This window comes from Mobula hypostoma, chromosome 12 (assembly GCF_963921235.1).
Source record: "Mobula hypostoma chromosome 12, sMobHyp1.1, whole genome shotgun sequence".
Lineage (NCBI taxonomy): Eukaryota > Metazoa > Chordata > Chondrichthyes > Myliobatiformes > Myliobatidae > Mobula > Mobula hypostoma.
The window spans coordinates 21,659,659-21,683,821 of record NC_086108.1 but is presented as its reverse complement, the minus strand read 5'-3'; the positions used below and the strand labels follow the sequence as shown (position 1 = coordinate 21,683,821).

At 45.9% G+C, this 24,163-nt stretch overlaps 1 protein-coding gene across 1 annotated transcript in view; it reads left to right on the top strand.

Annotated features, from left to right (window-relative positions):
- Nucleotides 1-24,163, top strand: part of atf6 (activating transcription factor 6) — a 423,807-nt gene that overhangs the window by 54,001 nt on the left and 345,643 nt on the right. The gene's annotated exons all lie outside the window — the stretch shown is intronic.

The following is a 24,163-nucleotide window of genomic DNA, read 5'->3' as shown; positions in this document are numbered from 1 at the left end:
ATATCTGAAAGCTGTCTCATATTTGAGATTTCTTTTTAAGCTTTTGTTCACCTCCAGTTTTAATTGCTGTGCTGTTAAAAATTTTGTTTTAACTGCTTTGGATGTCAACTCCAGAATTTCAGCCCTTTGCCACCTTGTTCCTTTTTTCTCGGCGGGACACTGTTTAAAAGTCACCTTGACCAAACTTGTAGACATTTGCTCCAATGTCCTTTTGTGGTTTGGTGTCAAAATTCTGAGAATTCTTGTATTCATTTCAGTTATTTTACCAAAAGTCACTATTTATCATGAGATTTCCCTTTTAAGACAGAGGAGGTGAATTTTTTCTTGGAGGTATTAAAATAGAGGAGCTATATACCATACAAGCAATCTCTTTGGCCCATAAGTCCAATTGAGTTTTGGGCCTTTGCAATTCTTTCTGAAAAGGTGATGATGTAAGATTCTTTTAATATTGTTAGGGCAGAGGAAGCTTGATTCTCAATTAAACAATAGTAAAAGGTTAGTTTAAGTAGTTGGGAAAATCCTCCAAAAAGTAGTAGATACGGCCCAGACCCCATCACGAGTAAAGCCGCCCCCCCCCCCCCACTCACCGTTGAGCACATCATTGTACATGAAGTGTTGTTGCAGGAAAGCAGCATCCATCTTTAGGGACCCTCACCACTCAAGACATACTCTCTTCCCGTTGCTGCCATCAGGACAAAGGTACAGGAGCCTTGGGATTCATATTTCCAGGTTTAGGAACAGTGTCTGTCCCTCAGGCTCTCGAACCAAAGGATATAATTTCAGTCAACTTCACTTGCCCCATCATTGATTGAAATATTCCCACAACTATGAACTCACTTTCAAGGACACTTCATCTGTGTTCTTGATATTTATTTATTATTATTTCTTCCCTATTGTATTTGCAATTTGTTGTCTTTTGCATGCTGGTCGAACACCCAAGCTGGTGCAGTCTTTCATTGATTCTATTATGGTTATTATTTTATTATGGAGATGCTTGCAAGAAAATGAATTTCAAGGTTGTGTATGGTGACATATATGTACTTTGATAATAAATTGAAATTTGAATGTGAAGTTAAAGTGACATAGAACCATAGAACCATAGAACATTACAGCACAGAAACAGGCCTTTTGGCCCTTCTTGGCTGTGCCGAACCATTTTTCTGCCTAGTTCCACTGACCTGCACCTGGAACATATCACTCCATGCACCTCTCATCCATGTACCTGTCCAAGTTTTTCTTAAGTGTTAAAAGTGAGCCTGCATTTACCACTTCATCTGGCAGCTCATTCCACATTCCCACCACTTGCTGTGTGAAGAAGCCCCTCCTAATGTTCACTTTAAACTTTTCCCCCGTCACCCTTAACCCATGTCCTCTGTTTTTTCTCCCCTAGCCTTAGTGGAAAAAGCTTGCTTGCATTCACTTTATCTATACCCATCATAATTTTAAATACCTCTATCAAATCTCCCCTCTTTCTTTTACGCTGCAGGGAATAAAGTCCTAACCTATTCAACCTTTCTCTGTAACTCAGTTTCTCAAGTCCTGGCAACATCCTTGTAAAACTTCTCTGCACTCTTTCAACCTTATTAATATCCTTCCTGTAAACTCCATCTGCCATTTTACCGCCCATTTTTCCAGCTGGTCCAAATCCCTCTGCAAGCTTTGTAAACCTTCCTCACTGTCCACGACACCTCCTATCTTTGTATCATCAGCAGATTTGCCGATCCAATTTACCACATTATCATCCAGATCAATAAACTGGACTGGTCAAAGAACACTGAGGCTGTCTACAAGAAGGGTCAGAGCCGTCTCTATTTCCTGAGGAGACTGAGGTCCTTTAACATCTGCCGGACGATGTTGAGGATGTTCTACGAGTCTGTGGTGGCCAGTGCTATCATGTTTGCTGTTGTGTGCTGGGGCAGCAGGCTGAGGGTGGCAGACACCAACAGAATCAACAAACTCATTCGTAAGGCCAGTGATGTTGTGGGGATGGAACTGGACTCTCTGACGGTGGTGTCTGAAAAGAGGATGCTGTCCAAGTTGCATGCCATCTTGGACAATGTCTCCCATCCACTACATAATGTACTGGTTGGGCACAGGAGTACATTCAGCCAGAGACTCATTCCACCGAGATGCAATATAGAGCGTCATAGGAAGTCATTCCTGCCTGTGGCCATCAAACTTTACAACTCCTCCCTTGGAGGGTCAGACACCCTGAGCCAATAGGCTGGTCCTGGACTTATTTCATAATTTACTGGCATAATTTACATATTACTATTTAACTATTTATGGTTTTATTACTATTTAATTATTTATGGTGCAACTGTAACAAAAACCAATTTCCCCAGGGATCAATAAAGTATGACTATGACTGTATAGATGACAAATAACAATGGACCCAGCACTGGTCCCTGTGGCACACCACTAGTCACAGGCAATCCTCAATCAGAGAAGCAATCCTCCACTACAACTCTCTGGCTTCTTCCATTGAGCCAATATCTAATCCAATTTACTTCCTCTCCATGTATACCTAGCGACTGAATCTTCCTAACTAACCTCCCATGTGGGACCTTGTCAAAGGCCTCACTGAAGTCCATGTAGACAACACCCACTGCCTTCCCTTCATCCACTTTCCTGGTAACCTCCTCGAAAAACTCTAATAGATTTGTTAAACATGACCTACCACGCACAAAGCCATGTTGACTCTCCCTAATAAGTCCCTGTCTGTTCAAATACTTGTCGATCGTATCTCTTAGTTCTCCTTCCGGTAATTTACCTAGTACCGAGGTCAAATTTACCGGCCTGTAATTTCCCAGATTACATTTAGAGCCTTTTTAAACAACAGAACAACATGAGCTATCCTCAAACAACAGAAATTCTGCAGATGCTGGAAATTCAAGCAACACACATAAAAGTTGCTGGTGAACGCAGCAGGCCAGGCAGCATCTCTAAGAAGAGGTGCAGTTGACACTTCAGGCCGAGACCCTTCGTCTCTTCCTAGAGATGCTCCCTGGCCTGCTGTGTTCACCAGCAACTTTTATGAGCTATCCTCTAATCCTCTGGCACCTCAACTGTAGATACCGACATTTTAAATATATCTGCTAGGGCCCCTGTAATTTCAACACTAGTCTCCTTCAAGGTCCGAGAGAATACGCTGTCAGGTCCTGGGGACCTACTTATCTATTTATCTATGTAAACACGAAGAATTCTACTCTGATTTCCCTCAAGCACCTCCTCCTCCTCAATCTGTAAAGGTTCCATGACCTCACTACTTGTTTGCCTTTTTTCCACTGACTCCATGGCAGTTTCCTTAGTAAATACAGATGCAAAAAACCCATTTAAGGTCTGCCCCATTTCTTTTGGTTCCATACATAGCTGACCACTCTGATCTTCAAGAGGACCAATTTTGTCCCTTACTATCCTTTTGCTCTTAATATACCTGTAGAAGCTCTTTGGATTATCCTTCATCTTGACTGCCAAAGCAACCTCATGTCTTCTTTTAGCCCTCCTGATTTCTTTCTTAAGTTTTTTTTGTACTTTTTATACTCCTCAAGCACCTTATTTGCCTCCTGCTTCCTGTACATGTCATACGTCTCTCTCTTCTTCTTTGTCTGAGTTCCAATATCCCTTGAGAACCAAGGTTCCTTAGTCTTATTCACTTTGCCTTTAATCCTGACAGGAACATACAAACTCTGCTCTCTCAAAATTTCTCCTTTGAAGGCCTCCCGCTTACCAATCACATCCTTGCCAGAGAACAACCTGTCCCAATCCACACCTTTTAGATCCTTTCTCATTTCTTCAAATTTGGCCTTCTTCCAGTTTGGAACCTCAACCCTAGGACCAGATCTATCTTCATCCATGATCAAGTTGAATCTAATGATGTTATGATCACTGGAACCAGAGTGTCCCCCTAAACACACTTCCGTCACCTGTCCTAACTCGTTTCCTAATAGGAGGTCTAATATTGCATCCACTCTAGTTGGTACCTCTATATATTGATTTAGAAAACTTTCCTGAACACATTTTACAAACTCTAACCCGTTTAGACCTTTAACAGTATGGGAATCCCAATCAATATATGGAAAATTAAAATCCCCTACTATCACAACTTTATGTTTCCTGCAGTTGTCTGCTATCTCTCTGCAGATTTGCTCCTCCAATTCTTGCTGACTATTGGGTGGTCTGTTATACAACCCCATTAACGTGGTCATACCTTTCCTGTTTTTCAGCTCCACCCATATGGCCTTGGTAGACAAGCCCTCTAATCTGTCCTGCCTGAGCACTGCTGTAACATTTTCCCTGACTAGCAATGCCATCCCACCCCCCGCACCCTGCATTCCTCATTTTTTAAAATTATTTAATTATTTATGGTGCAACTGTAACAAAAAACAATTTCCCTCGGGATCAATAAAGTATGACTATGACTACACCAGTTCCTCAGCCACGTGTTCATCTGCCAGAACATCCTATTCTTACCCTCACTGGCACGTGGCACAGGTAGCAATCCTGAGATTACCACACTCGAGGTCCTGCTTTTTAACTTCCTACTAAGCTCTCTATACTGTCTCTCCAGGACCTCCTCACTCTTTCTTCCTACGTCAATGGTACCGATGTGTACCATGACATCTGGCTGATCACCCTCCCACTTCAGAATGCTGTGCACGCAATCAGAGACATCCCTGATCCTGGCACCCGAGAGGCAACAAACCATCCAGGAGTCTCTGTCATGATCACTGAACCTCCTTTCTGTACCTCTAACTATTGAGTCCCCTATCACTACCACTCTCCTCTTCCACCCTCCCTTCTGCACTGCAGAACCAGACTCAGTGCCAGAGATCCGGCTGCCACAGCTTGTCCCAGTCGGAATACTTGTCGTTGAGGGGAATGGGCACGGGGGAACGCTGCTCTGACTGCCCTTTCCCCTTCCCTCACCTGACATCATCTACACTTTTAAGTGACAGGGTAGACATAAACAGCTAAGAGGCCTACTTCAACATATAATTTTTAATTCTATTTAATTCTATCTCTGTGTGAAAACTGCCTGATTTGGATGGGTAAAATATAAGGGTAATGTTACCCTTTTACCACTGTACCATTGAGAGCATACTCACCAACTGCATCTCAGTGTGATATGGCAATTGTCCCGTGTCGGAACGCAAAGCACTCCAGTGTGTGGTGAAAACTGCCCAGCGGATTATCGGCACCCAATTGCCCTCCATTGAGAACATCTACCATAAACGCTGCCTGGGCAGGGTGAAAAGCATTATCAGGGATGCATGTCACCCTAACCATGGACTCTTTACTCTCCTCCCATCCAGTAGGTGCTACAGGAGCCTCCGCTCCCGCACCAGCAGGCACAGGAAGAGCTTCTTCCCTGAGGCTGTGACACTGCTGAACCTCTCATCACAGTGCTAAGCAGTATTGCTTCCGTATTGTACTGTCTCAGTACTTTTATATTTGTGTGCTGTGGCACTTCCTTTATTTGCAGTTATTTTGTAAATAACACTATTCTTTGCATTTCTGGTCAGATGCTAAATGCAGTTCATTGGCTTTGTATCTGTACTCGGCACAATGACGAAGTTGAATCTAATCTAATCTTATCTAAATATTGCACATTTTTTACATTTTTGACACAACTGTCCTAGTTGGTTTTTAAAAACGCAAACACGAGGAAGTCTGCAGATGCTAGAATTTCAAGCAACACACATAAAAGTTGCTGGTGAATGCAGCATCTCTAGGAAGAGGTACAGTCGACGTTTTGGGCCGAGACCCTTTGTCAGGACTAACTGAAAGAACAGCTAGTCAGAGATTTGAAAGTGGGAGGGGGACGTGGAGATCCGAAATTATAGGAGAAGACAGGAGGGGGAGGGATGGAGCCAAGAGCTGGACAGTTGATTGGCAAAAGGGATACGAGAGGATCATGGGACAGGAGGCCAAGGGAGAAAGAAAAGGGGGAGGAGGGAAGCCCAGAGGATGGGCAAGGAGTATAGTGAGAGGGACAGAGGGAGAAAAAGGAGAGAGAGAAAAAGAATGTGTGTATATATAGTGAGAGGTATATATATAGAGAGAGAGAGAGACCGTCCGTCCGTCCGTCCTAGTTGGTAAATATTTTTAAGCAAATAAACTCTTGACTTCACTCTGAAAGTTGACCTTAAAAGTCCATCAATGTTGCACGAGTACTATCATCATGTTTGTGCCAAACTGATAAAATTCTTTTTGTTTAATTGTGCCGGAGTTAGTATTCAAGTGTCTTGTGATCCATTTACCACGGGACAAGTTGTGCTTTTACAAAATAGAAGTCATCTGCTTAGGGAGAATAAAGATGTTTCTCGGTGGAAATAGTAATATCTATTATAAAGAAAAATGACATTTGTACTAAGCACTCACTAGCTTGATTCCAGTGATTGCGTGTGAGACAGTAATTTTAGCAGAAAAATATATACTGCTTTATCAATAATAGGACATGCTACTCAGAAATTTGATTCTGCCAATAATATGCAATGGCATGAAATTATCTGTTCAAAAATTACTGTGTACATACATCTATTGATGCTTCTGGACACTTCTTCAGTGATGTTCCTGGAATCATCGGGTGTTTCGGGTCTTTCAACATCTTACAACCTCCTCGAGGTGACCCAGCCGGGGCTGATCAGACCCCAGCTTGTGTCCAGATGGCTTGCTACTTATGACTCCATGGCTCCCCTCTTTTGAGCCACAGCCATCTTGAGGCCCTCTCTGCCGCATCGGTTGTACTGCGGATGGCTCTCCTCTTCCTCTCTCCCTCGATGCTCAAAATGCTGAAGGCTCTATCTAAAGAACGGGCTGCGGATCCCCTACAACCAACCTCCACTGGGAGACACCTCGCTCTCCATCCAGCCTGCTGACAGTTGCTGACCAGTCCTGCGTACTTGGAGAGCTTCCTTTCAAAGGCCTCCTCCAAGCTATCTTCCCATGGGACTGTCAGCTCCAGCAGCACCATTTGCTTAGTAGACTCAGACACTAGGATAATGTCTGGTCGCAGGGTGGTGGCTGCGATATGGTTGGGGAACTTCAGCTGCCCTTCAAGGTCCACCAACAGCTGCCAGTCCCTTGCAGAGGTCAGAATGCCTGCAGAAGTTCTTTTGGCAGGTATTGGCTGCTCCACAGCTCTGACAAAGGCAATGGTCTGCTTGGAGGGTCGGGACCGCTTCGCCCACTCAACTCCTGCGCTGACGGCTTCAGCGATGGTCTTCAGGACCTGATCATGCCTCCACCTGTACCGTCCCTCACCAAGTGCCCTTGCACAGCCACTGAGGATGTGCTCCAGGGTTCCTCGCTTGGAGCACAGTGGGCACGCAGATGACTCTGCCTTGCCCCATGTGTGCAGGTTTGATGGGCTTGGAAGCACATCGTACACTGCCTGGATGAGAAATTGGATGCGGTGTGGTTCGGCTTTCCAAAGATTAGCCCAGGTAACTTTCCTGTCAACCGCATTCTCCCATCTTGTCCAAGCTCCCTGTTGCTTCATTCCCACCACCTTGCAGGCTCTTATCTCCTCCACTACTGCTCTCACCTCCTTCTGAACTAGACGACGCCTTTCCTTCCCTCTGGTGTCCATTTGGGGAGTTGGAAAGGATCCTAGCCCAGCTCAGCCTCGTGTGACCACTCCCACCAGCCTCCTGTGACGTAGCCTCGCCTCTGCCTCCTGAACAGCTGCCTCTGCCCTCCACTTCCTGCAGTACTTACTTGGATCCCTGCTCTAGCCACTCACTTGAGTCCCTATACTGTAGCACTTCTCTGGCTTTTGTTACCTTGAATTCTTCCTCCAAGGATTTGAAGGGCAGTTGCAGTTTGTTGTGGTGTCCATAGAGTGCGATGCTGCTCAGGCTCTTTGGCAGTCACAGCTATCTCCTGAGGTGGTTGCTGACCCTCCTCTCTAAGGTTTCGACAGTCAAGATCGGAATTGCATAGACGAGGAGGGGCCACAGGATTCTGGGAAGAATGCCATGCTGATACACCCAGGCTTTAAACTTCCCAGGTAGGCCAGACTTGTCCACAGATTTCAGCCAGCCATCCAACTCGGTACAGGTTGCCTGAATGGATGTTGTGTCCCTTAAAGAGCTGTCAAAAACTTTGTCTAAGCTCTTGACTGGCTTTTCTGTGATGGTTGGGATGGCTGTGCCTGCGATGCTGAACTGGAACTTGTTCTCCACCTTCCCTTTCCTCAGCACCATCGATCTTGATTTGGCAGGTTTGAAACGCATCCGGGCCCACTCCACCAGCTTTTCGAGCCCTTGCAGAATCCTCCGGCAGCCTGGGACTGATTCTGTGGTGACTATGAGGTCATCCATGAATGCCCTGATAGGTGGTTGTTGTTGAGCGGAATTCATTCTGGGCCCTCTGGACTCTGGTTCAGCAGACTTAGTGAGCATGTTGATGGCTAGGGAGAACAGTGTCACTGAGATAGTGCACCCTGTGATGATGCCGACCTCCACCTTGTGCCAGGTTGATGTAACTGCTCCTGAAGAGACCCTCATCCTGAAGTTGCTGTAATAATCAGCGATAAGGTCTCTGATTCTGCTGGGGACGTGATATTTGGTCAGTGTGAGCTGCACCAGCTTGTGCGGAATGGAGCCATATGCATTTGCCAGGTCGAGGCACAGCACTGACAGGTTGCCCTTGTTCTCTCTGGCCTCCCTGATGAGCTGTGTCACCACACCGATGTGCTCCAGACAGCCCGGCATCCCTGAAATGCCACCCTTCTGGACTGATGTATCAATATAGGTGTTCTTTGCTAGGTAGGTGCACAACCGGTTGGAAACTGCACTGAAGAAGATCTTCGCCTCGACACACAGCAGGGAGATGATGCGAAACTGATCTATCTGGGTGGCATTTTCCTCCTTCGGGATCCACACCCCTTCAGCCACTCTCCACTGTTCTGGGATCTTCCCCCTTCTCCAGAAGATTCTCAGGATCTTCCACAGACGCAGCAGGAGTTTGGGGCAGTTCTTGTACACTTTGTACGAGGTGTTGCTTGGTCCTGGAGCCGAGCTTGCCCTTGCTTTGCGGACGACCTCTCTGACTTCCTTTTGTTGCAGCTCTGACATGTCGAACTGCACATCCGGTTCATGTGGGTCTGTTAGGATGTCGCACTCTCCCAACTCCTGCTCTCTTTCAGGATCATTATACATCTTCTTCAGATGTTGGTCTATGTCTTCCTGCGAACAGGCCAGTTTCCCACTTTGCTTCTCCCCCAGCAACTCCTTGGTGAACTTGAAGGGGTTGGCGATAAAGGCAGTACGTTTTCGAGCCCTTTCACGACGCCGCCTCCGATGCCACTCTGCCCGGCGGAGGACCCTGATCTTCTTTCGTAGTATGCACATCAGCTGGGCCAAGCCAATGCGCTCCTCTTCTCCTGCCTCCTTATTTTGGGACTTCAGCGCTTTCATCTCCTGCCTGATGTTGTGGATCCTCAATGCTCTTTGGTTCTTCGAGTAAGATGTTTCGGAGCCTTCCTTCTCCTCTTCTCCGAACCGTTCAGCTATGATACTAACAATAATTGTTGTCATGGTTTGCAGCTTTCTATCAACCCCTCCCTTCGCCGTTGCCTCCAGAATTTGGTTAACATCGTCATCAAACTGCTTCCACAGTGAAGTCATGTTAGCTGCAGGCCATTTGATCCGCCTCCCGTTAGATTTCATGTTCGAGGGATTAGTTTGCAACACTTGGAGGTTCCGGGCACTATGGGGTGTCTCCGGGCCTGGCCCCTCCTTCGTCTCACCAGGTTGGACACCTGCGCGTTGTGCTGCTCCTGCTCCCGCCAAACACTTCATCCTCGCTTGGTGGATCTTTAAGCTGCGATCGTTCTTGCAGATTTTGCCACATGCACACTGCTTCCTCATTGTCGTTTGTTCATTGCCTGGGTCTGATGTCGTTATGTCCATCCGACTGGGGTGCTCATCCTCTCCCCCCCCCCCTCGGGCACCCCGGGGGTATCTTTTCCTTAGATTCTTTGTGGCTTTTGTGGGGTACTCCTCTCAGAGGACGCAGATTGGGTTGCCAACCCATTCTGCCCTGGTTGCCGTCTCTCCGGGCTGTCATTGACTCTCCAGTCGTCACCACTCTTTTCCTGGTTGTCACCCAGTCTTTCCTGGTTGTCACTGATTAACTCTGGGTGTAAGCTGTGTACATACATCTATTGATACTTCTGGACACATCTTCAGTGGTGTTCCTGGAATCATCGGGTGTTTCGGGTCTTTCAACATCATACAGCTTCCTCCAGGTGACCCAGCTGGGGCTGATCAGACCCCAGCTTGTGTCCAGATGGCTAACTACTTATGACTCCATGGCTCCCCTCTTTTGAGCCACAGCCATCTTGAGGCCCTCTCTGCCACATCGGTGGTACCTGTGGACTCTTCCTCTCTCCCTCGATGCCCAAAATGCTGAAGGCTCTAACTAAGGAACGGGCTGCGAATCCCCTACAACCAACCTCCACTGGGAGACACCTCGCTCTCCATCCAGCCTGCTGACAGTTGCTGACCAGTCCTGCGTACTTGGAGAGCTTCCTTTCAAAGGCCTCCTCCAAGCTATCTTTCCATGGGACTATCAGCTCCAGCAGCATCATTTGCTTAGTACATTCAGACACTAGGACAATGTCTGGTCGCAGGGTGGTGGCTGCGATATGGTTGGGGAACTTCAGCTGCCCTTCGAGGTCCACCAACAGCTGCCAGTCCCTTGCAGAGGTCAGAATGCCTGCAGATGTTCTTTTGGCAGGAATTGGCTGCTCCCCAGCTCTGACAAAGGCAATGGTCTGCTTGGAGGGTCGGGACCACTTCGCCCACTCAACTCCTGCGCTGACGGCTTCAGCGATGGTCTTCAGGACCTGATCATGCCTCCACCTGTACCGTCCCTCACCAAGTGCCCTTGCACAGCCGCTGAGGATGTGCTCCAGAGTTCCTCGCTTGGAGCACAGTGGGCACGCAGATGACTCTGCCTTGCCCCATGTGTGCAGGTTTGATGGGCTTGGAAGCACATCGTACACTGCCTGGATGAGAAATTGGATGCGGTGTGGTTCGGCTTTCCAAAAATCAGCCCAGGTCACTTTCCTCTCAACCACATTCTCCCATCTTGTCCAAGCTCCCTGTTGCTTCATTCCCACCGCCTTGCAGGCTCTCATCTCCTCCACTACTGCTCTCCCCTCCTCCTGAACCAAGTCTGCAATAATAACTGGTACTGTTATTGGAGGAAATCGTTTATCTAATTGTCTCATCTGACCTAGCTTTTAAATTCAGGTAAATTTGGTATCTGGTTCAATTCACAAGGTGAAGGACAATCAGAGGTCAAACTGAATTTATTGTCCAGGTACCTGTATGTTACCATAAACTGCCCTGAGATTCATTTCCTTGCAGGTATTTAGAAATACAATAGAAAGTACAAAAAATACATAAAGAGTGACAAATAACCAATTTGCAAAAGAAGACATACTATGCAAATAAAAGTACTGAGGACATGATTTGTAAAGATTCCTTGAAAGTGAGTCTTTCGGTCATAGAATCAGGTCAGAGTGAAGTTGTCCATGTTGTTCTGGAGCCTAATGGTTGTAGGGTGAAAGCAGTTCCTGAATCTTGTGGGGTGGAACCTAAGCATTCTGTATCTCCCACCCAGTGGTAATAGGGAGTTAAGAGCGCTTGGCCTGGATGGTGGGGGTCAACACACCACAGCAAATTCCTAATCTATGTAAACGTATATGATGAATAAAGTTGATCCTTTGAATGCTGCTTTCTTGTGGCAGCATTTCATGTAAATCTATTCAGTGGTGGGGAAGGCTTTAGTTGAGATGTAATGGGCTGCCTCCACCTTTTCTGAAGGCTTTTCTTTTTCTGGAAATTGGTGGTTTCATACCTGGTCATGATGCAACCCATCAGGATACTTTCCACTGTGCATCGATTTGTCAACTTTTTTGGCAATGTGCTAAATCTGCTCAAACCTCTGAGAGAGTAGAGGTGCTATTATGCCTTCTTTGTGATGAAACTTAAGTGCTGGCCCCAGGAGAGATCCTCTGCTATTTTAACACCAAAGAATTTGAAGTTTCTGATACTCTGTACCTCCAATCCCCTAATGAGAACTGGCTCATGGACCTCCACTTTATTCCTCCTGCAGTCAGTAATCGGCTCTTCAGTTTTGTTGACGTCGAATGAGAGGTTGTTGTTGTGGCACGATTCAACCAGATTTTCAGTCTCTCTCCCATATGCTGATTCGTCAACCACCTTTGATTTGGCTAACAACAGTGGTGTCATCAGCATACTTAAATACAGCCTCAGAGCTGTGCTTAACCCCACTATCATACTTATAAAGTGAGTAAAGCAGGGGCTAAGCACACAGCCTTATGATGAGTCTGAAAGAGATGTTGTTAGAGTCATAGAGAGCTACAGCACAGAAATCGGCCCTTTGGCCCATCTAGTCCATGCCAAACTGTTATTCTGCCTAGTCCCATTGTCTTGCACCTTGATACCCCTCCCATTCTTGTATTTATCTAAACTTCTCTTAAATGTTGAAATTGAACCCAAATTCACCACTTCCACTGGCTCTTATTCTATACTCTTACCACCTTCTGAACAAAGAGATTTCCCCTCGTGTTACTCTTAAATATTTCACATTTCACCTTTAACTCATGACCTCAAGTTCTAATCTCACCCAACCTCAGTGGAAAATACCTGCTTTGAATAACCCAATCTATACCCATCATAATTTTGTATACCTCTATTAAATCTCATCTCATTCTCCTATGTTCCAGGGAATAAAGTTCTAACCTATTCAACCTTTCCCTCAAGACCGGACACCATAACACCCCAACATATATCTGCAACATTACATCCCAACTCCTGTACTCAGTCGTCTTGATTTATGAAGGCCAATGTGCCAGAAGTTCTCTTTACAATCCTATCTAAGTGTGATGCCTCTTTCAAGGAATTATGAATCTGTATTCCCAGATCTCTCTGTTCTATCACCCTCCTTGGTGCCCCACCATTCATTGTTTAAGACCAATCCTGGTTTGTCCTCCCAAAAGTGCGACACCTCACACTTGTCTGCACTAAATCCCATGTGCCATTTTTCAGCCCATTTTTCCAACTGGCCTTTATTGTCCACTACAACCCAATCTTGGTATAATTTGCAAATTTACTGATCTAGTTTATCACATTATCATCCAGATTATTGACATTGATGACAAACAATGGACCCAGTACAGATTCCTGGAGCACATCATGAATCACAGGCCTCCTGGCAGAGAGGTAGCTTTCTACTGCCAGTTTCTGGCTCCTCCTGCAAACCATAGAAACCATAGAAAAACTACAGCACAGAAATAGGCCTTTTGGCCCTTCTTGGCTGTGCCGAACCATTTTCTGCCAAGCCCCACTGACCTGCACAAGGACCATATCCCTCCATACACCTCCCATCCATGTATCTGTCCAATTTATTCTTAAATGTTAAAAAAGAACCCGCATTTACCGCCTCGTCTGGCAGCTCTTTCCACACTCCCACCACTCTCTGTGTGAAGAAGCCCCCCCTAATGTTCCCTTTAAACTTTCCCCCCTTCACCCTTAACCCATGTCCTCTGGTTTTTTTCTCCCCTTACCTCAGTGGAAAAAGCCTGCTTGCATTCACTCTGTCTATACCCATCACAATTTTATATACCTCTATCAAATCTCCCCTCATTCTTCTACGCTCCAGGGAATAAAGTCCCAACCTATTCAACCTCTCTCTGTAACTGAGTTTCTCAAGTCCCGGCAGCATTCTTGTAAACCTTCTCTGCACTCTTTCAACCTTATTAATATTCTTCCTGTAATTTGGTGACCAAAACTGAACACAATACTCCAGATTTGGCCTCACCAATGCCTTATACAACCTCATCATAACATTCCAGCTCTTATACTCAATACTTTGATTAATAAAGGCCAATGTACCAAAACATGAGGAATTCTGCAGATGCTGGAAATTCAAGCAACACACATCAACGTTGCTGGTGAACACAGCAGGCCAGGCAGCATCTCTAGGAAGAGGTACAGTGGACGTTTCGGTCTGAGACCCTTTGTCAGGACTAACAGAAGGAAGAGCTAGTAAGAGATTTGAAAGTGGGAGGGGGAGGGGGAGATCCAAAATGATAGGAGAAGACAGGAGGGGGAGGGATGGAGCCAAGAGCTGGACAGTTGTTTGGCAAAAGGGATATGAGAGGATCATGGGACAGGAGGCCCAGGGAGAAGGAAAAGGGGGAGGGGAGGAAGGAAAAGGATGAGGCTTTTCATTCCAGGACGAGGGAGATGTCCTTTTTTAAAGAAAGGGGCTTCCCTTCCTCCACCATCAACTCTGCGCTCAAACGCATCTCCCCCATTTCACACACATCTGCTCTCACTCCATCCTCCCGCCACCCCACTAGGAATAGGATTCCCCTGGTCTTCACCTACCACCCCACAAGCCTCCGGGTTCAACATATTATTCTCCGTAACTTCTGCCACCTCCAACAGGATCCCACCACTAAGCACATCTTTCCCTCCTCCCCCCCTGATTTCCGCAGGGATCGCTCCCTACGCGACTCCCTTGTCAATTCGCCCCCCCCCACCCCATCCCTCCCCACTGATCTCCCTCCTGGCACTCATCCTTGTAAGCAAAACAAGTGCTACACATGCCCTTACACTTCCTCCCTTACCACCATTCAGGGCCCCAGACAGTCCTTCCAGGTGAGACGACACTTCACCTGTGAGACGGCTGGGGTGATATACTGCGTCTGGTGCTCCTGATGTGGCCTCCTATATATTGGCGAGACCCGATGCAGACTGGGAAATCGTTTTGCTGAACACCTACGCTCTGTCCGCCAGAGAAAGCAGGATCTCCCAGTGGCCACACATTTTAATTCCGCATCCCATTCTCATTCTGATATGTCTATCCACGGCCTCCTCGACTGTAAAGTTGAAGCCACACTCAGGTTGGAAGAATAACACCTTATATTCCGTCTGGATAGCCTGCAACCTGATGGCATGAACATTGACTTCTCAAACTTCCACTAATGCCCCACCTCCCCGTTGTACCCCATCTGTTATTTATTTATATACACACATTCTTTCTCTCTCTCTCCTTTTTCTCCCTGTGTCCCTCTGACTATACCACTTGCCCATCCTTGGTGTTTTTTCCCCCCCCCCTCCTTTTCCTTCTCCCTGGGCCTGCTGTCCCATGATCCTATTATATGCCTTTTGCCAATCAACTGTCCAGCTCTTGGCTCCATCCCTCCCCCTCCTGTCTTCTCCTATCATTTTGGATCTCCCCCTCCCCCTCCCACTTTCAAATCTCTTACTAGCTCTTCCTTCAGTTAGTCCTGACTAAGGGTCTCGACCCGAAACATCGACTGTACCTCTTCCAAGAGATGCTGCCTGGCCTGCTGCATTCACTAGCAACTTTGATGTGTGTTGCAATGTACCAAAAGCTCTCTTTATGACCCTATCTACCTGTGACACCACTTTTAGGGAACGTTGTATCTGTATTCCCAGATCCCTCTGTTCTACTGCACTCCTCAGTGCCTTACCATTTGCCCTGTATGTTCTACCTTGGTTTGTCCTTCCAAAGTGCAATACCTCACACTTGTCTATATTAAACTCCATCTGCCATTTTTCAGCCTATTTTTCCAGCTGTTCCAAATCCCTCTGCAAGCTTTGAAAACCTTCCTCACTGTCCAGTACACCTCCAATCTTTGTATCATCAGCAGTTTACCACATTGTCTTCCAGATCGTTGATATAGATGACAAATAACAATCGACCCAGCACTGATCCCTGTGGCACACCATTAGTCTCAGGCCTCCACTCTGGGAAGCAATCCTCTACTACCACTCTTTGGCTTCTTCCATTGAGCCAAATTACCATCTCTCCATGTATACCTAGCGACTGAATTTTCCTAACTAACCTCCCATGCGGGACCTTGTCAAAGGCCTTACTGAAGTCCATGTATAGACAACATCCACTGCCTTCCCTTCATCCACTTTCCTGGTAACCTCCTCGAGAAACTCCAATAGATTGGTCAAACATGACCTACCATGCACAAAGTGATGTTGACTCTCCCTAATGTCCCTGTCTATCCAAATGCTGGCATAATATACATATTACTATTTAACTGTTTATGGTTTTATTACTATATTATTTGTGGAGCAAATGTAATGAAAAGCACTTTCCCCCGGGATCAGTGAAGTATGACTATGGCTATGAAATATATACACCTCAGAAGATTTTTACCACCACTCACAACCTTTCTATTTGCAGCTTTGCTTGAACTTTTAACATCATTTATTTTCACCTCAGTCCCACTGTCAGCTCTGGCACTCTGGTTCCCATCCCCCTGCATATCTAGTGTAAAGCCTCCCCAATAGCACTAACAAACCTCCCTGAAAGGATATTGGTCCCCTTGTAGTTCAAGTGCAACCTGTCTCTCTTGTACAGGTCCCACCTGCTCCAGAAGTGGTCCCAATGATCCTGAAATCTGAAATCCTGCCCCCTGTTTATTTATGTTTTTTATTATTATTTAATTATTTATGGTGCAACTGTAACAAAAAACAATTTCCTCCGGGATCAATAAAGTATGACTATGACTATGACTGCACCAGTTCCTCAGCCACGTGTTCATCCTCCAGATCATCCTATTCTTACCCTCACTGGCACTTAGCACAGGTAGCAATCCTAGGATTACCACCCTCGAGGTCCTGCTTTTCAACTTCCTACCAAGCTCTCTATACTCACTGTCCAGGACCACCTCACTCTTCTTTGCTATGTCACTGGTACCGATGTGCACCACGACATCTGGTTGATCACCCTCCCACTTCAGAATGTCATGCAAATAATCAGAGACATCCTTGACCCTGGCACCCGGGAGGCAACAAACCATCTTGGATTCTCTGTCACGACTACAGAACCTCCTATCTGCACCTCTAACTATCGAGTCTCCTATCACTACTGCTGTCCTCTTTATCCACCCTCCCTTCTGCACTGCAGAGCCAGACTCAGTGCCAGAGATCCGGCTACTGCAGCTTGTCCCAGGTAAGTCATCCCCCGCAACAGTATCCAATGTGGTATACTTGTTGTTGAGGGGAATGGCCACAGGGGAACCCTGCTCTGCCTGCCCTTTCCTCTTCCCTCACCTGAAAGTGACCCAATTTCCTGCGCTCTGTTCCTTTCGCGTAACTACCTCCCTGTAGTCATAGTCATTGTCATACTTTATTAATCCCGGGGGCAATTGGGTTTTGTTACAGTTGCTCCATAAATAATAAATAGTAATAGAACCATAAATAGTTAAATAGTAATATGTAAATTATGCCAGTAAATTATGAAATAAGTCCAGGATCAGCCTATTGGCTCAGGATGTCTGACTCTCCAAGGGAGGAGTTGTAAAGTTTGATGGCCACAGGCAGGAATGACTTCCTATGATGCTCAGTGCTGCATCTCGGTGGAATGAGTCTCTGGCTGAATGTACTCCTGTGCCCAACCAGTACATTATGTAGTGGATGGGAGACATTGACCAAGATGGCATGCAACTTAGACAGCATCCTCTTTTCAGACACCACCGTCAGTTCCATCCCCACAACATCACTGGCCTTATGAATGAGTTTGTTGATTCTGTTGGTGTCTGCCACCCTCAGCCTGCTGCTCCAGCACACAACAGCAAACATGAGCGCACTGGCCACCACAGACTCGTAGAACATCCTCAGCATCGTTCGGCAGATGTTAAAGGACCTCAGTCTCCTCAGGAAATAGAGACGGCTCTGACCCTTCTTGTAGACAGCCTCAGTGTTCTTTCACCAGTCCAGTTTATTGTCAATTGGTATCCCCAGGTATTTGTAATCCTCCACCATGTCCACACTGACCCCCTGGATGGAAACAGGGGTCACCGATACCTTAGCTCTCCTGAGGTCTACCACCAGCTCCTTAGTCTTTTTCACATTAAGCTGCAGATAATTCTGCTCACACCATGTGACGAAGTTTCCTACTGTATCCCAGTACTCGGCCTCATCTCCCTTGCTGATGCATCCAACTATGGCAGAGTCATCCGAAAACTTCTGAAGATGACAAGACTCTGTGCAGTAGTTGAAGTCTGAGGTGTAAATGGTGAAGAGAAAGGGAGACAAGACAGTCCCCTGTGGAGCCCCAGTGCTGCTGATCACTCTGTCGGACACACAGTGTTGCAAGCACATGTACTGTGGTTTGCCAGTCAGGTAATCAAGAATCCATGGTACCAGGGAAGCATCCACCTGCATCGCTGTCAGCTTCTCCCCCAGCAGAGCAGGGCGGATGGTGTTGAACGCACTGGAGAAGTCAAAAAGCATGACCCTCACAGTGCTCGCTGGCTTGTTCAGGTGGGTGTAGACACGGTTCAGCAGGAAGACGATGGCATCCTCAACTCCTAGTCGGGGCTGGTAGGCGAACTGGAGGGGATCTAAGTGTGGCCTGACCATAGGCCGGAGCAGCTCCAGAACAAGTGTCTCTAGGGTCTTCATGATGTGGGAGGTCAATGCCACTGGTCTGTAGTCATTGAGGCCGCTTTGGCACAGGGACGAGGCAGGACGTCTTCCACAATACAGGAACCCTCTGGAGCCTCAGGCTCAGGTTGAATACATGGCGAAGTACTCCACATAGCTGAGGGGCACAGGCTTTGAGCACCCTGGTACTGACACCATCCGGTCCTGCAGCCTTGCTTGGGTTGAGATGTTTCAGCTGTCTTCTCACCTGTAGAGCTGTGAAGCCCACCGTGGTGGTTTCGTGTGGGGACGTGGTATAGGCATGAGAGCAGGGTGGGGGACTGTGAGGAGGGGTAGGAGGGGAGAGTGGAATATGTGTTGGTTGGGGGCCGACAACAGATGGCTCATGTGTGGGATGGGCAGGGGCCACACTGTCAAATCTGTTAAAGAACAGGTTAAGTTCATTGGCCCTGTCCACACTGCCTTCTGCTCCTCTGTTGCTAGTTTGCCGGAACCCAGTGATGGTCCTCATCCCCCTCCAGACCTCTGTCATGCTGTTCTGCTGGAGTTTCCAGTCAAGCTTCCTCCTGTACCTGTCTTTAGCCTCCCTGATCCTGGCCTTCAGGTCACTCTGTATTGCCCTCAACTCCTCCCTATTTCCATCTCTAAACGCCCTCTTTTTAGAGTTCAGGATGTCCTTAATGTTCTTTGTCACCCATGGCTTATTTTTTGAATAACAAGGACAGTTCTTGTTGGAACATTGCAGTCCACACAGAAGTTGGTGTAATCAGTGGTGCTCTCTGTGAGCCCATCAATATCCTCTCCATGTGGCTCACAGAGTGCCTTCCAGTCTGTCACCTCAAAACAACCCTGGAGCGCCTCATAAGCCTCCTTCGACCATTTTCTCACTGTCCTCGAGGTTGCAGGTTTACTTTTCACCAGAGGTACGTAGCAGGGTTTTAGATGCACCAGGTTGTGATCTGACCTTCCCAGTGGGGGGAGGGGAGAGGGGCTGTATGCATCCCTAACGTTAGTATACATCAAATCCAGAGTCCTCTCCCCTCTGGTTGTTCAGCTCACATACTGCGTGAAGTTGGGCAGTGTTCTAGCCATGGTAACCTGGTTGAAGTCACCCGAGATGGTAATGAGGGCATTTGGGTGCTGGGTTTGTAGTCCGGCTATGACGGTGTAAATGATGTTACCTGCTGACGTCGGGTTGGCAGAGGCAGCGATGTACACAACGACCACAATTGCATGCGAGATTTCCCTTGGCAAATAATATGGCTGGATAGTAGCTACTATCTATAATCTCCTCATTCTTCTGAATGATCCAGAGGTCATCCAGCTCCTGCTCCAGTTCCCTAACGCAGTTTGTTATTAGCTGCAGCTGGATGCACTTCTTGCAGGTGTCGTCGTCAGGGACACCGGAGGGCTCCCTGACTTCCCACATCCTGCAAGAGGAGCATTCCAAAATCCTGCCTGGCATTCTCTCTACTCCAGCAATCTGGACAAAAAACTTACCGGAACCTACCCTGGCCTCTGCCTGTTCTCACCGAAGCCTGTTGAGCCAAAGCGGTCCCACTCTGCTCCCTCTCACTCCACTGCCTGCTCACAATGCTGCCCGCTGTATATGGTGGTATCTTTTTAAACCTTGGCGCCGTACGTCATGCGCCTGCGCAGTGCAGACCCTTCTCTCCGAGCACTGTTTAAAAAAAAAGACTTTTTCTACGTGATTTCTTCACTCCCTTCTTCTCAGCTGCTTGCTTCGACTGAAACAAGAACCGTTGAAAATTCCTCTTTTTAAACCTTGGCGCGCTACGTCATGCACCTGCGCAGTGCAGACCATTCTCCCAATGTTGAATGCAGTTTGCTACCTCATCTTGAATGCCAAGGGACTGAACCTTTTTGATCATCCTCCCATGCAGGATTTTGTCAAAGGTCTTGCTAAAGTCCATGTAGACAATATTTACTGCTTTTCCGTCATCAACTTTCTTGGTAACCTGGAAAATCTCTATAGTTTGGCTTGACATGACCTACCATGCACCCACCCATTTTGACTGGGCCTAATCAGTCCCTGTCTATCTAAATACTTATTTATCCAGTCCTTAAAAGACCTTCCAATAACTTACTGACATTAGGCTCACTGTCCCAAAATTTCCCGGTTTATTCTTCGAGCCTTTCTAAAACAACGGAACAACATTTAGCAACAACAGAACAACATTTAAATACCCCCCAATGCTTCGACACCTCACCTGTGGCTAAGGATGTTTTAAATGCCTCAGCAAGGGCTCCCATATTTTCTGTGTTAGCTTCCCACATCGTCCGAAGGGACTCCTTGTCAGGCCCTGGGGATTTATGCACCCAAATTTGCCTCAAGACAGCAAGTGCCTCCTCCTCTGTAATCCGTATACAGTCCATGACCTCACTGCTGTTTTGCCTCATTTTTATAGACTCTGTGTCTGTTTCCCAAGTAAATACAGATGCAAAAAATCCGTTTAAGATCTTTCTCATCTCTTTTGGCTCCATGCATGGAGCTCTTTTGGACCTTGCTGATCTTCAAAGGGACCAGTATTGATCCTTGTCATTCTTCTGCTCTTAACCTATCTGTAGACTCTTTCGGGATTCTGCTTCACCTTGTCTGCTAAAGCAACATCATGCCTTCTTTTAACCCTCCGTCTTAAATATTCCCATGAATTTCTTCTATTCTTCAGTATCTCATTTGTTCCGTGCTGCCTATACCTGCTATGCACTTTTTTTTTCTTAACCAGGGCCTCAATATCTCCCAAAAACAAAGGCCCCTAAGCCTGTTATCCTTGCCTTTTATTGTGACAGGAAAATACAAGATCTATACACTTAAAAGTTTGCTTTTGAAGGCCTCCCACTAACCAAGCTTGCCTGTGCCAGGAAACACCTCCACACTTGCCAGAGCCATTCTGATACCATCAAAATTGGCTTTTATCCAATACACATTCTCAACCCGAAGACCAGACTATCCTTCTCCATAATGATTTTGAAATCTCCATACATCTTGAAATTTGCCAATCTGTACTAACTGGGGCGTGACATCCAGGAAATTGTGGAAACAGCTGCATAAAGAATTGTTGAAGCCCAGGTTTTGAATACTTCAAGTTATTCGCTATATAATCTCAAAATTAATTGCTTTTCCCATTGTTGGTTACATGCTGATTGTTCCAGAGTTGGAGATAAAAATGATCTCTTTGGCTAAACCACATAATTTTCCATCCTAATTATTATTACTCATGGAATATTGAAATATTGGAGTTAGATTTTATTTCTGATATGTAGCATTATAAAATCCAAGTGCATGAATATAAATGTAAACATTATGATTGCCAGCATAATAGGCTACAGCAGCTGTTGTAGTCAGATAACCCCCCTCTTTTGCCTTGTGCATGAAGCAATGATTCTGTTGCCAGTTTGCATAACCCCCACCTCTTTTCAGTAGAAGTTGAAGCAACCTTGCTGTTTTTCCAGAGATGTCCAGATTCCATGATCTGCAGCTCAAATTCAAAGCTTCTCATTAGCCAAGAATTGGGTAAAAATCAATTAGAACCCTCTCCATTTACATAGGGTACCTTCTGTGCACTCAGTGAATTTGAAACTTGAGTAATGTTTCATGCAGCTTCTGCAAACCACATTCCATCTACCACCAAGGATGGGGTATGTATCTGTCTCATGAGACATTGTTGCTGTTCCATTCTTCATTGTTAAGAGGACAAAATTAGTGTCATTCATTCATTCACTTGCCATTCTGATTGGGCCCAAAGTTATGGTTCCTTTATTTTTACAAGGTCCAATTCTTGAAACTCCCAACCTATCACCATTGTGGTTGATGTGAAAATGAGATTCAGATTTTGTATACCGAGGCCCATCCAGCAGAAAGGAAGAGTGTGCAATGTCTTCATTAAAATCAGACTTGCACCTTGAGGTGAAATAGTCTGTCAAGCCAATGAAGAATGGGTAAATAAAGGAAAAAATTGTCAGTACTGCATGTAGCTTGTGAAGAAGTAAATTGACAGTGTAAGAAGCTGATGAAGAACTGGGAGAAGTGATGATGCAAACCCAAGTGATTTGGAAGTGAATTTCAGGATTTTAAGTGCAGATTATTCTACTATCAGTGTTGCAGTTAAGGGAGAGGAGATGGGAGTTGAAGCATCAAGATTATGAAAATTGATGGCAGTTATTGCTTTCACAGGTGGGTGTTTTGAGTTCTTGGGTCAATTGATGCTGATTAAAGATATTTATGTTAATGTCCTGATATGAAATTATACAGGATTAAAAGTACAGTTGTCCCTCGGTATCCACGGGGGATTGGTTTCAGGACCTCCTGCGGATAGCAAATCCGCGGATGCTCAAGTCCCTTATATAAAATGGTGTAGTATTTGCATATAACCTACGCACATCCTCCCGTATACTTTAAATCATCTTGCGGTTACTTAAATACCTAATACAATGTAAATGCTATGTAAATAGTTGTTATACTGTATTGTTTAGGGAATAATGACAAGAAAAAAAGTCTGGCAACACACATCAAAGTTGCTGGTGAACGCAGCAGGCCAGGCAGCATCTCTAGGAAGAGGTACAGTCGACGTTTCAGGGAAGGGTCTCGGCCTGAAACGTCGACTGTACCTCTTCCTAGAGATGCTGCCTGGCCTGCTGCGTTCACCAGCAACTTTGATGTGTGTTGCTTGAATTTCCAGCATCTGCAGAATTCCCGTTGTTTGCGTTTTTAAAAAAAAGTCTGTATATGTTCAGTACAGACGCAACCATCGTAGCTCTTCTGGGAACGCTAATGCTGCCCCGGCATTAGCTGATACCGATTCTCCCGTGATCTTTAAGTTCTTGAGGCTGTAGCGCTTTACATAGCTAGCCAGCCATCCCTTACTAGCCTTAAACACCTTCCTCTCGCTCACAACACAAGTAGCGAACGATGCTCAAACAAAAGTGCTGGAGAGAGACTGAGGATCTATGAAATGGCGGGAGACTACAGCAGGGTATGCCTACACATCACTTCATTTGCGTGGATTCAGTGTAGTGCTCGGCAAATACAAGTTTTGCTTTTCGGAACTTGAAGGAATTTTTTTTTCGAATATTTTCAATCCACAGTTGGTTGAATCCGTGGATGCAGAACCCGTGGATACGGAGGGCCAACTGTATATTAAACATTTGAATAAGTGGTGTGTTGGAGTAGAGCTTGAGAGATCAGAGAGGAGATGATGTAAAGTTTTGTTCAAGTTGTGATGGTCGGTTTCAGCAAGAAGGGGAATGGATCTGAAAGTTGTCATATACAGTCTTGAAAATTAGACTGCGATATTATTAATGTTGAGGTGTTAGGATTATACTTGCGCTCTAACTGATTAGGAAAGTTACTGAAGTTATGTAAGTGGAAGAAAATACAGTTTGTGTTAAGACCATACCTCTGAAGCCAACTTTGTGTTAAAGATATTTATTGCCTTCTGTTTTATTTTTGTTATACATTTTAATGTAGTGACAGTTTTACTTGAAGTGATGTCGGGAGCAATTGGATCCACCTGTTGATGGTATGCCAAGTGTGTGAGCAGTTTAGATTGGTCACTTTGAAAAATGCTGATCATTATTTTTCTGTTGACTAATTTGGCTAGTCTTGTACAGTATGAATTGCCAAGAGAAATGAATATTTTCTTGCATGTTTCTCCCTTCTT